Consider the following 9718-nt stretch of genomic DNA (forward strand, 5'->3'; position numbering starts at 1 on the left):
GAGTGTCATACAGTGGCTTGCATACACTGTAATAGCGTAGAGTGGAGTGGCTTAGAATGGAGTCTCATACAGTGGAGAGGCATAGAGTGGAGTAGTGTAGAATGGGATGCCATACAGTGGAGTACTGTAGAGTGGAGTGGCATACAGTGGAGTGGTACACAGTGGGATAGCATCCAGTGGAGTGGCATACAGTGACTTGCATACAGTGTAATAGCGTAGAGTGGAGTGGAATACAGTGGCTTGTATACATCGTAATAGTGTAGAGTGGAGTGGCGTAGAATGGAGTCTCATAAAGTGGAGTGGCATAGAATAGAGAGGTGTAGAATGGGATAGCATACAGTGGAGTGCTGTAGAGTGGAGTGGCATCCAGTGGAGTGGCATACAGTGGAGTGACATAGACTGGATTGGCATACAGTGGCTTGCAAATAGTGTAATAGCGTGGAGTGGAGTGGCGTAGAATGGAGTCTCATATAGCGGAGAGGCATAGAGTGGAGCAGTGTAGAATGGGATAGCATACAGTGGAGTGCTGCAGAGTGGAGTGACATCCAGTGGAGTGGCATAGAGTGGAGTGACATAGACTCGACTGGCATACAGTGGCTTGCATGCAGTGTAATAGCGTGGAGTGGAGTGGCATAGAATGGAGTCTCATAAAGTGGAGAGGCATAGAGTGGAGCAGTGTAGAATGGGATAGCATACAGTGGAGTGCTGTAGAGTGGAGTGGCATCCAGTGGAGTGGCATACAGTGGAGTGACATAGACTAGAGTGGCATACAGTGGCTTGCATACAGTGTAATAGCATGGAGTGGCGTAGAATGGAGTCTAATACAGTGGAGAGGCATAGAGTGGAGCGGTGTAGAATGGGATAGCACACAGTGGAGTGCTGTAGAGTGGAGTGGCATACCCTGGAGTGGTGCAGTGTGGAGTAGCGTACAGTGGAGTGGCATACAGTGGAGTGTTGTAGAGTGAAGTGGCGTAGAGTGGAGCCTCATACAGTAGAGAGGCGTAGAGTGGAGCGGTGTGGAATGGGATAGCATACAGTGGAGTGGCTACAGTGGCATGGCATATGGATGTATATAAAAGTTAGCAGCAATCTAGATTATGGGGAGCAGAGTAAAGTAAAACAGCGAAATGCACTTCTCCAGATTCACCAATCAGTGCAGGGCCACATATGGTGGCCTTGCCGTCTTTTGTAACTCTGACTTAAGTATTGCATTGACATGGGACACCATGAGTGACACAAGGGACGGCAATCCATTAATACAGCTAGACCTTAGTTATATTTTGGCTCATGGTATACCATGATATCTTTGCAGTATACCGTAGTACATGGTGATGACAAATCAGTATATAATTGGGTAATGGCTGTTTTTTGAGAATGAAAAGGCAGCCATATTTTTCTTTTACTACTCTGTGGCTGTGTTCAGTGTTAGGGCCTTAGATTTAGGTAAGTTGAAGGTCCCTAAGTATTACCACTTTATTAAAGTGGTAATAAGTATGGAAATATATTTATATTTTTAATATATTTTCAAATAAGTTTGCAGCTATGTAACATAAAACTTTCACAAAATTTAGTGAAGTTCAAATGCTTTATAACTGAAAAATAATTACCCTACTTAACTACAGTATCTAAAAAGCATAACCTATGCACCATAATGTATAATGATGCCAAATTTCATGTAAATCTGTTCAGCCATTTTCGTGCTAAGTCAAATGCAATAGTCTATGGAAAATGCATTGGTGGAAAAACTCATTTTGGGACCCCCTTTTGTCTTTGCATCTCCCTACGACTCAGCACAAAAGTTTACATCATCGCACAATGTAGAGAATGCTATAGGTCCGGAAAGTTTTGTGGGGATTTGTCAAATAGGGGGAACATATTAGGGAGTTTTTATCCAAGTCATTCCTATACTTGGGAATATCTTTTGGGAATACTAACTATAACTACAGAGTGGCAATCAGATTTACTGTGATGTCTTCCTTTTTATCTATTGTATTTGTTATGTATTTGTTTATTGGCTTACATAATGATGTGACCATGAATGTGTTTTTTAGTTATTTATGTACTAATTCTGAAACTTTATGTATGCAGTCTAGTTTATTATTTGGGCTTCCATGCAACTTTAGTAGGATTGTATCACATATGGAGCTCAACATCAATGAAAAACAAAAATACAAGTATTATTTTTTTCCTAATGATGAATTATCATGTTCTCCATATAGTAGTTTGTGTAGCTCACTGCCAGGTCGCCTTTCCCTTTAGTTGCACAGACTATGTAGGGAAGATGTTTTTTGTTTGGTTTGTTGGGCACAGTTTTATTTTGTGAGTCAGAGAATATGCAAAGAAAACTTACGTAGATTATGATGTATTCTATTTGTTTATAGATCTCCATAATATGCCCATACGCGGGTCTGTCAGTTGTTATGTAGTAAATCTGAATGTTTGCATATGCCGTCTGGTTTACTCTTTGGGTTTCCTTGCTCCATTTCCTTGAGTGTGGAACATATGAAGGCCAAGGTGAGTGAAAGGCAAGCATTGGTTTTGTTATAAACATTGAGATTATTATGTTTCCTAGTGGCTAATTATTGTATCCTTAAATAGTAGCTAGTGTGCCTCACTGCTAGGGCAATGTTCCATTTGTTAGTCTGGGGTGCATAAGAAAGATGGGTTTTGTTTGGCTTGTGGGGCCAGTTTTAATTTGTGAGCCAGAGTGCATGCAAAGAAAGTGTATGTAGCTAAGGACGTATTCTATTTGTTATGTATTTGTTTATAAGTTTCCATTAGCAAGTGACCGTAAATGGGTCTTTTCAGCTGATTCATGTACTAGTCTGAAACTTTACATGTGCAGTATAGTTTATTTTTTGACTTCCTTGCTACTTTTAGTGGCATTGTGCTACAAGATATCACTGGGTTGTTGGCCCTTGTAACTTCTCCTCTCAGTTGGGAATTTCACTCATGGAAAAACCTGCTCTGCTGTAATCAGGCATCGAATCACACCCGACATACTACGTGTCTCAGATGGACCCTAATGATTAAGCATGCCACCAACTAGTGAGTGTTTGGGACATCACAGAAGTAAGAGACTTGGTAGTGTGCTCGCTTCTTGTCTAGGCAAAAACTACCAAGTCTCGATATGTTAAAAAACTAGACACCAGGGGAGTACAGGATTGCGTGACTTTCGTTGTCCCAAATAGGTTTTCTTACAATGCTCTGCAAGCCTCAAAAGGTGACTAAAATCACAAATTGTTCATGAATTTCTGTACCATGTTCTTCCACAAACAGAAATAAGCGACACATTTCCTACTACCCAACATTCCCAGATAAAACTGATACCGGGTGCCCACAGCAGTCACCCTCAAAATGTCTAAAAAGCTTGCCCCTTTGTACCCTCGTTGGTTCTTCCTCAATTTTTACATGTTTTTGGCCTTTCCCTGTCAAAGGCAGTTGGCCCAGCCACACATGTGGGGTATCATTTTTATCAGGGGAATGCTGAGTGGTATGAAATGTGTGGGTCCCCTCAAATTCCTGAATTGTCCCTCACAGAAATGTGAAGTAAATGTGTTTTAGACACATATTGAGGTTTGCAAGGGAGTCTGGGTAAGAACCTGTGCTGAGAGCCACACATGTTACCCCCATCCTGAATTCCACAACCTGTCTACTTTTAAAAAATGCACAGGTTTTGTAGGTGTCCGTAGGTGCTCTCTGAGCTAGAGTCCAAAATCCACAGCTAGGTACATTGCAAAAAAGAAGTTAGTTTTCGGTGGAAAAATGTGATGTGTTTACGTTGCATTTTGGGCCATTTCCTGTCATGGGCACTAGGCCTTTCCACAGAAGTGAGGTACCATTTTTATGAGGTGAATTGAGGAAACGCTGGGTGGAAGGTAGTTTATGGTTCCCCTCAGATTTCAGAACTTTGCATCACACAAATGTGAGAAAAATGTGTTCTTAGGTACATTTTGAGATTTGCAAGGGATTTTGGGTAAGAAAATGCGTTGAGAGCGACACAAGTCACCCCATCCTGTATTTCTCTAGGTGTGTGGACTTCAAAGATGTACATGTTTGCTAGGTTTCCTTAGGTGTCGGTTAAGTGAGAACCCAAAATCCACAGCTACGCACATTGCAAAAAAAATAGGTCAGTTTTCAGTGGAAAAATGTGATGTGTCCACGTTCTGTTTTGGGCCATTACCTGTTGCAAATACTAGACCTAACCACACAAGTGAGGTACCACTTGTATTGGGAGGCTTGAGGGAATGCTGGATGAAAGAAAGTTTTGGTTCCCCTCAGATTCCAGAACCTTCCTTCATTGAAATGTGAAGAAAATATGTTTTTTAGGCAAATGTTGAGGTTTGCAAGGAGTTCTATTTAAAGGAATGTGGTGAGAGCCACACAAGTCACCCATGGGTGTCTAGTTTTAAAAAATATGCGTTTGCTAGGTTTCCCTAGGTGCCAGCTGAGCTAGATCCCAAAATCCACAGCTAGGCAGTTTACAAATAAAGGTTCAGCTTTCAGTGGAAAAATGTAATGGGTCCACATTGCGTTTTGGGACGTTTCCTGTCGCAGGCACAAGGCCAACCCAAACAAGTGAGGTACAATTGTTATCGGGAGACTTGGGGGTACACGGAATAGCAGAATAAGTGTTATTACCAATTCTCTTTCTCTACATTTGTGCCTTCCAAATGTAAGACGGTGTGTAAGAAAGCGGTCACTTTGAGAAATGCCCTCTACTTCACACGCTAGTAAGGGTGCTCACAAATTCAGAGATGTGCAAATAACCACTGCATTAATCTCCATATCTTATGCCCAGTTCGGAAATACATAGGTTTCTTTGATACCTATTTTCATTCCTTATATTTTACTAATTGGATTGCTGTATTCCCAGTACACAATTAAAACCCATTGCAAGGTGCAGCTCAGTTATTGGCTCTGGGTGCCTTTAGTTCTTGGTGAACCTACAAGCCCTATATATACCCACAACCAGAAGAGTCCACGGACGTAACTGTGTATTGCTTTTGAAAATCTGCCATAGTTAAAAAAGTTATAGATGAAAACATAGACAGAAATGGCTGTTTTTTTAATCTCAATTTCAATATTATTTTATTTCAATTTGTACTTTTTTATAAGAAAACCTTGAAGGATCTACACACCCCTTGCTAGATTTGCAACTTTGTCTACTTTTCAGAAATATATAGCTTTCTGGGATCCATCCATCGGTTTCACACCCATTTCTGTCACTAACTGGAAGGAGGCTGAAAGCATAAAAAATAGGAAAATGTGGTATGTCCCAGTAAAATGCCAAAACTGTGTTGAAAATGTTTGTTTTCTGATTCTAGTCTGTCTGTTGCCTAGGGTGGGTATGGTGATTTAAGCGCCACAAACCCTTCATTGATGCCATTTGCAGGGAAAAGAAACAGATGTTGTTGCCAGTTTTTCCTGAAAAACTCAAAGTTTAGCTGTAATTAGGTACGTTCTCGGTCCTCTACAAGGGAATCCACAAAGCCTGGAGAACTTTAGAATCCCCAGGATGTTGGAAAAAAGGACACACATTTGCAATAACAAAGTTATGGGGGCCTCAACACAAACTACCTCAAATAGCCCAAAAAAAGACAGCACGTATGGGAAAGCTTAGCAGTGTAGGGATTAAACCATATGTATCGAGTGTGATGTGCATAGTCATGGGGTCAACACTCGAAGGTATGTTTAATCCATTGTTTTACAGAATCTATCATTTCAAATGATTATTCCATCCCAAGAGAATGATGTTTTATTAGGGAGCTTCTGAAATACTCAGTGCACCTACAGCAATGATCCAATTCCAAGAGGGAGTTGGACCTCTACAGTTGTTCATCCCTTTTAGTGGTGTGTGGACTGCCCACAGCCCGCTGCATGTTTTATTCTGCTTGGGGGCTCTCTACGACCGACGCTTTCACAGACATCACAGAGTCCAGGAGATTATTTATTTAAAGAGAGGCACATTTAGAACCATGTCTTCTGACCCCCATTCTCTGAGCATAAGAATTACACTTACCAAGGGAGCACAGGACTGCCACCAACAGGAAGGAGAGAGCGGTCTTCATGGCTGAGAGACGGCTGAGTATTGAGATTTAATCTACAAAAGGTCCGATCTCAAGGTGTCTTTCTAAGCCCAGAGCTCCCGTATTGATGCTGGAAGCCGCCTGTACCTCCCCTATCAGCAGATCTGATGACAGGTCCTGAGGCAGCTCTACCAGTTTGGTTCTTGGCAGGAGGATGAGTCAATGTTGACTAAACAGGTGACTGTTTCCCCCACCTTCTGTCTCGTGCTCCTTGCAACTGGAGGAGATAAAAACTGCAATTGGCATCTTTCTGTTTGTTGTCCTTAAGGGCAGAGCACGTAAGCCATGGACATCATTCATTATACATTGCACCCTGCCCTCTGGGCTGTCCGAGCCTACCCTAAAGTTGACTATATGCACGGAAAAGGAAGGTTTGGGCCTGGCAAAAGGTTTATTTTGCCAGGTAGGCATGGCAGCATACATTTGCACACATAAACTCTGCAATGGCAGGCCTGGGACATGTTTAAAGGGCTAGTTCAGTGGGTGGCACAATCAGTGCTGCTGGCCTAATAGCAGCTTTAAATTTACAGGCCCTGGGCACGAGTAGTGCACTTTACAAGGGACCTATAAGTAAATGAAATATGCTGATTGGGTATAAGCCAATGTTACCACGTTGAGTTGTGAAAGCACAAGTACATTAGCACTGATTAGCAGTGGTAAAGTGAACAGCGATAGTGAGGTGGATGGCGGTGCGAGTACTTCTGCCCAAGGGAGTGACACTTCGGGTGGGAATGCTTTTTTACAAGAACTAATGAGGATGAAACGAGGCAAATATGTCCAAAGCAGAGGAATATCACATACAAAAAAAACAGGAGGGGTAGGAGAGGAGCAGGTGGTCAAGGCAAAAGATCAACATGGTGTCAAAACGAGATCTCGGGCCAAGAAAATATAGGGGTAGACGGTTAATCATCGATTAATGTGATTAATCTTTCCAAGGTTGAATTGACGTTAGGGGTTAGGAGTCTCCTGGCTAAAGGTCTTAATTTTTGTCCTAAAACTTTTGGTGATCCCTGTAGATATAAAATTGATTTATTTAGGTTTGTTCGTAAACTTAAATTAAAAAAACATTTTCAACTGAATCCGTTTGATAGCTCGATTCCGGATGAAGCTACATCTTCTTTGAGTACATTGTCTATTGAAGAAGTGTATGATACAGCACTTCTTTTATCTATAGCTGAACGAGATGAAGAGCCTGATATTCTTTCAAGGGTACTACATGATTTGGACGTAGTATCCAGTAGACGTATCTCTAGTGGCTTGAAAAGAAAGTCGTGTTGGACTCCGAGATCTGTAGGCATGAATTCTTTTGATAAGTTCTTTGACCTGGTTTGTCAAGACTGTGACAATTATCTAACTAAGAACAACTATAGACAATTAAAAAAAAATATGAATACAGAGGAATTAGCTGCACTGGAAAAACTCATACATGACAAAGACATTATTATTAGGCAAGCGGATAAAGAGGGGAATGTTGTTCTCATGAACAAGATAGACTATGACAATGAGATTTTGTCACAATTGAATGATAGGACATGTTATGAGAAGATCATTGGTAATTCCATTCCCAACCTTATGCACATAATCAACAAGAGGTTACTTGCTTGGCAACAACAGGGGCTACCTAGCAAGGACGAATATCTCTATCTGAAGGTAGACCATCCTAGATATCCTTGTCTCTATACACTACCGAAAATACACAAAGGATTACCTTTCCCACCGGGTAGACCAATTGTTTCTGGTATACTAGGTCCCACTGAGAGACTGTCAGAATTTGTGGATTGTTTTTTTGCAACCTTTGGTTCAAAATCTCCCATCTTTTATCAAGGAAACTACACATATTCTCAGTATTTTGAATGATGTGGAATGGGAGAGCAATATGTTATTAGTTACATTGGACGTGGTATCTTTATGTACCTGCATCAATCATGAATTAGGACAGGAAGCTATTCGATATTTTCTAAATAAAAGATCAGCAAGTCTTTGGGAACATACCACAATGGTAATTGAGATGATGAGTTTGATTCTCAATAATATTTTTTTTCTGTTCAATAATGATTGGTTTAGACAAAAACGGGGTGTCGCGATGGGCTCCAAATTTTCTCCCTCCTATGCGAATCTTTTAATGGCGTGGTTTGAACACAAATGGGTTTGGGGTCCTGAATCCACTCAATGACAAACTCATATATTATTTTGGGGTCGTTACATAGACGATTGTTTTTTGATTTGAACCAGTGGAGAGCAGAAATTGATGGAATTTTGTACCTTTTCAATTTCAAATTCCATGTATGTTTAATTCACTTATCAATTGAGTTTGGTTAGTATTGAATTCCTGGATGTAGAACTTTTCTTTGCGGGTGGTAGAATCCAAAGTAGACTCTTCCGTAAAGCTAAAGCATGCAACTCTATTCTTCATGCTGAGAGTGCACACCCCAGACATCAAGTAGTTTCAATTCCCTTTGGAGAGCTTACAAGGGCACGACGTAACTGTAGTTTGGATGATGAGTTTTTAGACCATGTGGTTGATATGGGTAGGAGATTTAAGGCACGGGGTTACTCCAACAAGGTAGTTAAGAGGGCACAGTTGAGAGCCAAACAATTGAATAGAAGTGACACCTTGAGAACCAAAGATCGAAATAGTGTGGGAAAGGAGAAATCCAATAAGGTTCAATTTATAACAGATTACAATGATGCTTCTCTGATTTTAAGAAGATTTATGATTAAACATTGGAATATATTACTCCAAGACGAATCAATGAAAAATCTAATACCAGAAAGAATACCTACATGGTATCGGAAAGGTAGAACTTTAAAGAATATGTTGAGTCCTAGTTTTACTACTACTTCTCCCAGCAAAACTTGGCTATCCACACGAGGAACAGGTTTTTGTTGCTTTTGGCTGCCTGCATGTGCAAGCGATGTGCGGCCTTACAGTGCATGGCGCAGCGAGTAATGTATGCAAGGTGGGTGTTCCCACACAAATTGTAAGGCAACACTAAGCAGTGGTACTTGCAAACAGCGTCACACAGCATCCTGCAGTTTAAGGCAACAATGAGGATGTATCAGAATGCTATGCATGATCGACGCGCGTGAGAGAACCCATGCAGTGCCATCAACTCAAATAGACGTCAGATCTAGCACACTGAAGCAAGCTCTCTCAGCCACGGAGACAGTCATGCTGCATTAATGACAGCCACAGTGAAGGTATAGTTGTTATGTCACTCATACAGCATACAGAACATGGGGATAGAAATGTGAGACCCATTTTCCATATGTTTTAGGAGGATGATTTATATGTAGTCATGTGTCCGTTTCATTTTGTATTGTTTGTCGCAGACTTCAGTTCTTTCCCTTGTAACTTGGTGTAGGAAAGTACCATCTTGCCTGGCATGTTACCCCCATTTTTCACTATATATATGTTGTATTAGTTGTATGTGTCACTGGGACCCTGCCAGCCAGGGCCCCAGTGCTCATAAGTGTGCCTGACTGTGTTACCTGTGTATATGACTAACTGTCTCACTGAGGCTCTGCTATCCAAAACCTCAGTGGTTATGCTCTCTCATTTCTTTCCAAATTGTCACTAACAGGCTAGTGACCAATTTTACCAATTCACATTGGCATACTGGAACACC

General features: G+C 41.2%; 1 long non-coding RNA gene across 2 annotated transcripts in view; it reads right to left on the bottom strand.

Annotated features, from left to right (window-relative positions):
- LOC138257880 (uncharacterized) overlaps positions 1 to 6197 on the bottom strand; it is a 275193-nt gene extending 268996 nt beyond the window's left edge. Inside the window, exon 1 of one of the 2 annotated variants that reach the window (XR_011198401.1) lies at positions 6023 to 6197. This is a non-coding gene — a long non-coding RNA (uncharacterized lncRNA). The remainder of the gene's footprint in view (positions 1 to 6022) is intronic. The other variant, XR_011198400.1, reaches the window with a different exon arrangement.
- Between the last annotated feature and the right edge of the window lie 3521 nt (positions 6198 to 9718).

Source organism: Pleurodeles waltl, chromosome 2_1, assembly GCF_031143425.1.
Source record: "Pleurodeles waltl isolate 20211129_DDA chromosome 2_1, aPleWal1.hap1.20221129, whole genome shotgun sequence".
NCBI classification, from domain to species: domain Eukaryota; kingdom Metazoa; phylum Chordata; class Amphibia; order Caudata; family Salamandridae; genus Pleurodeles; species Pleurodeles waltl.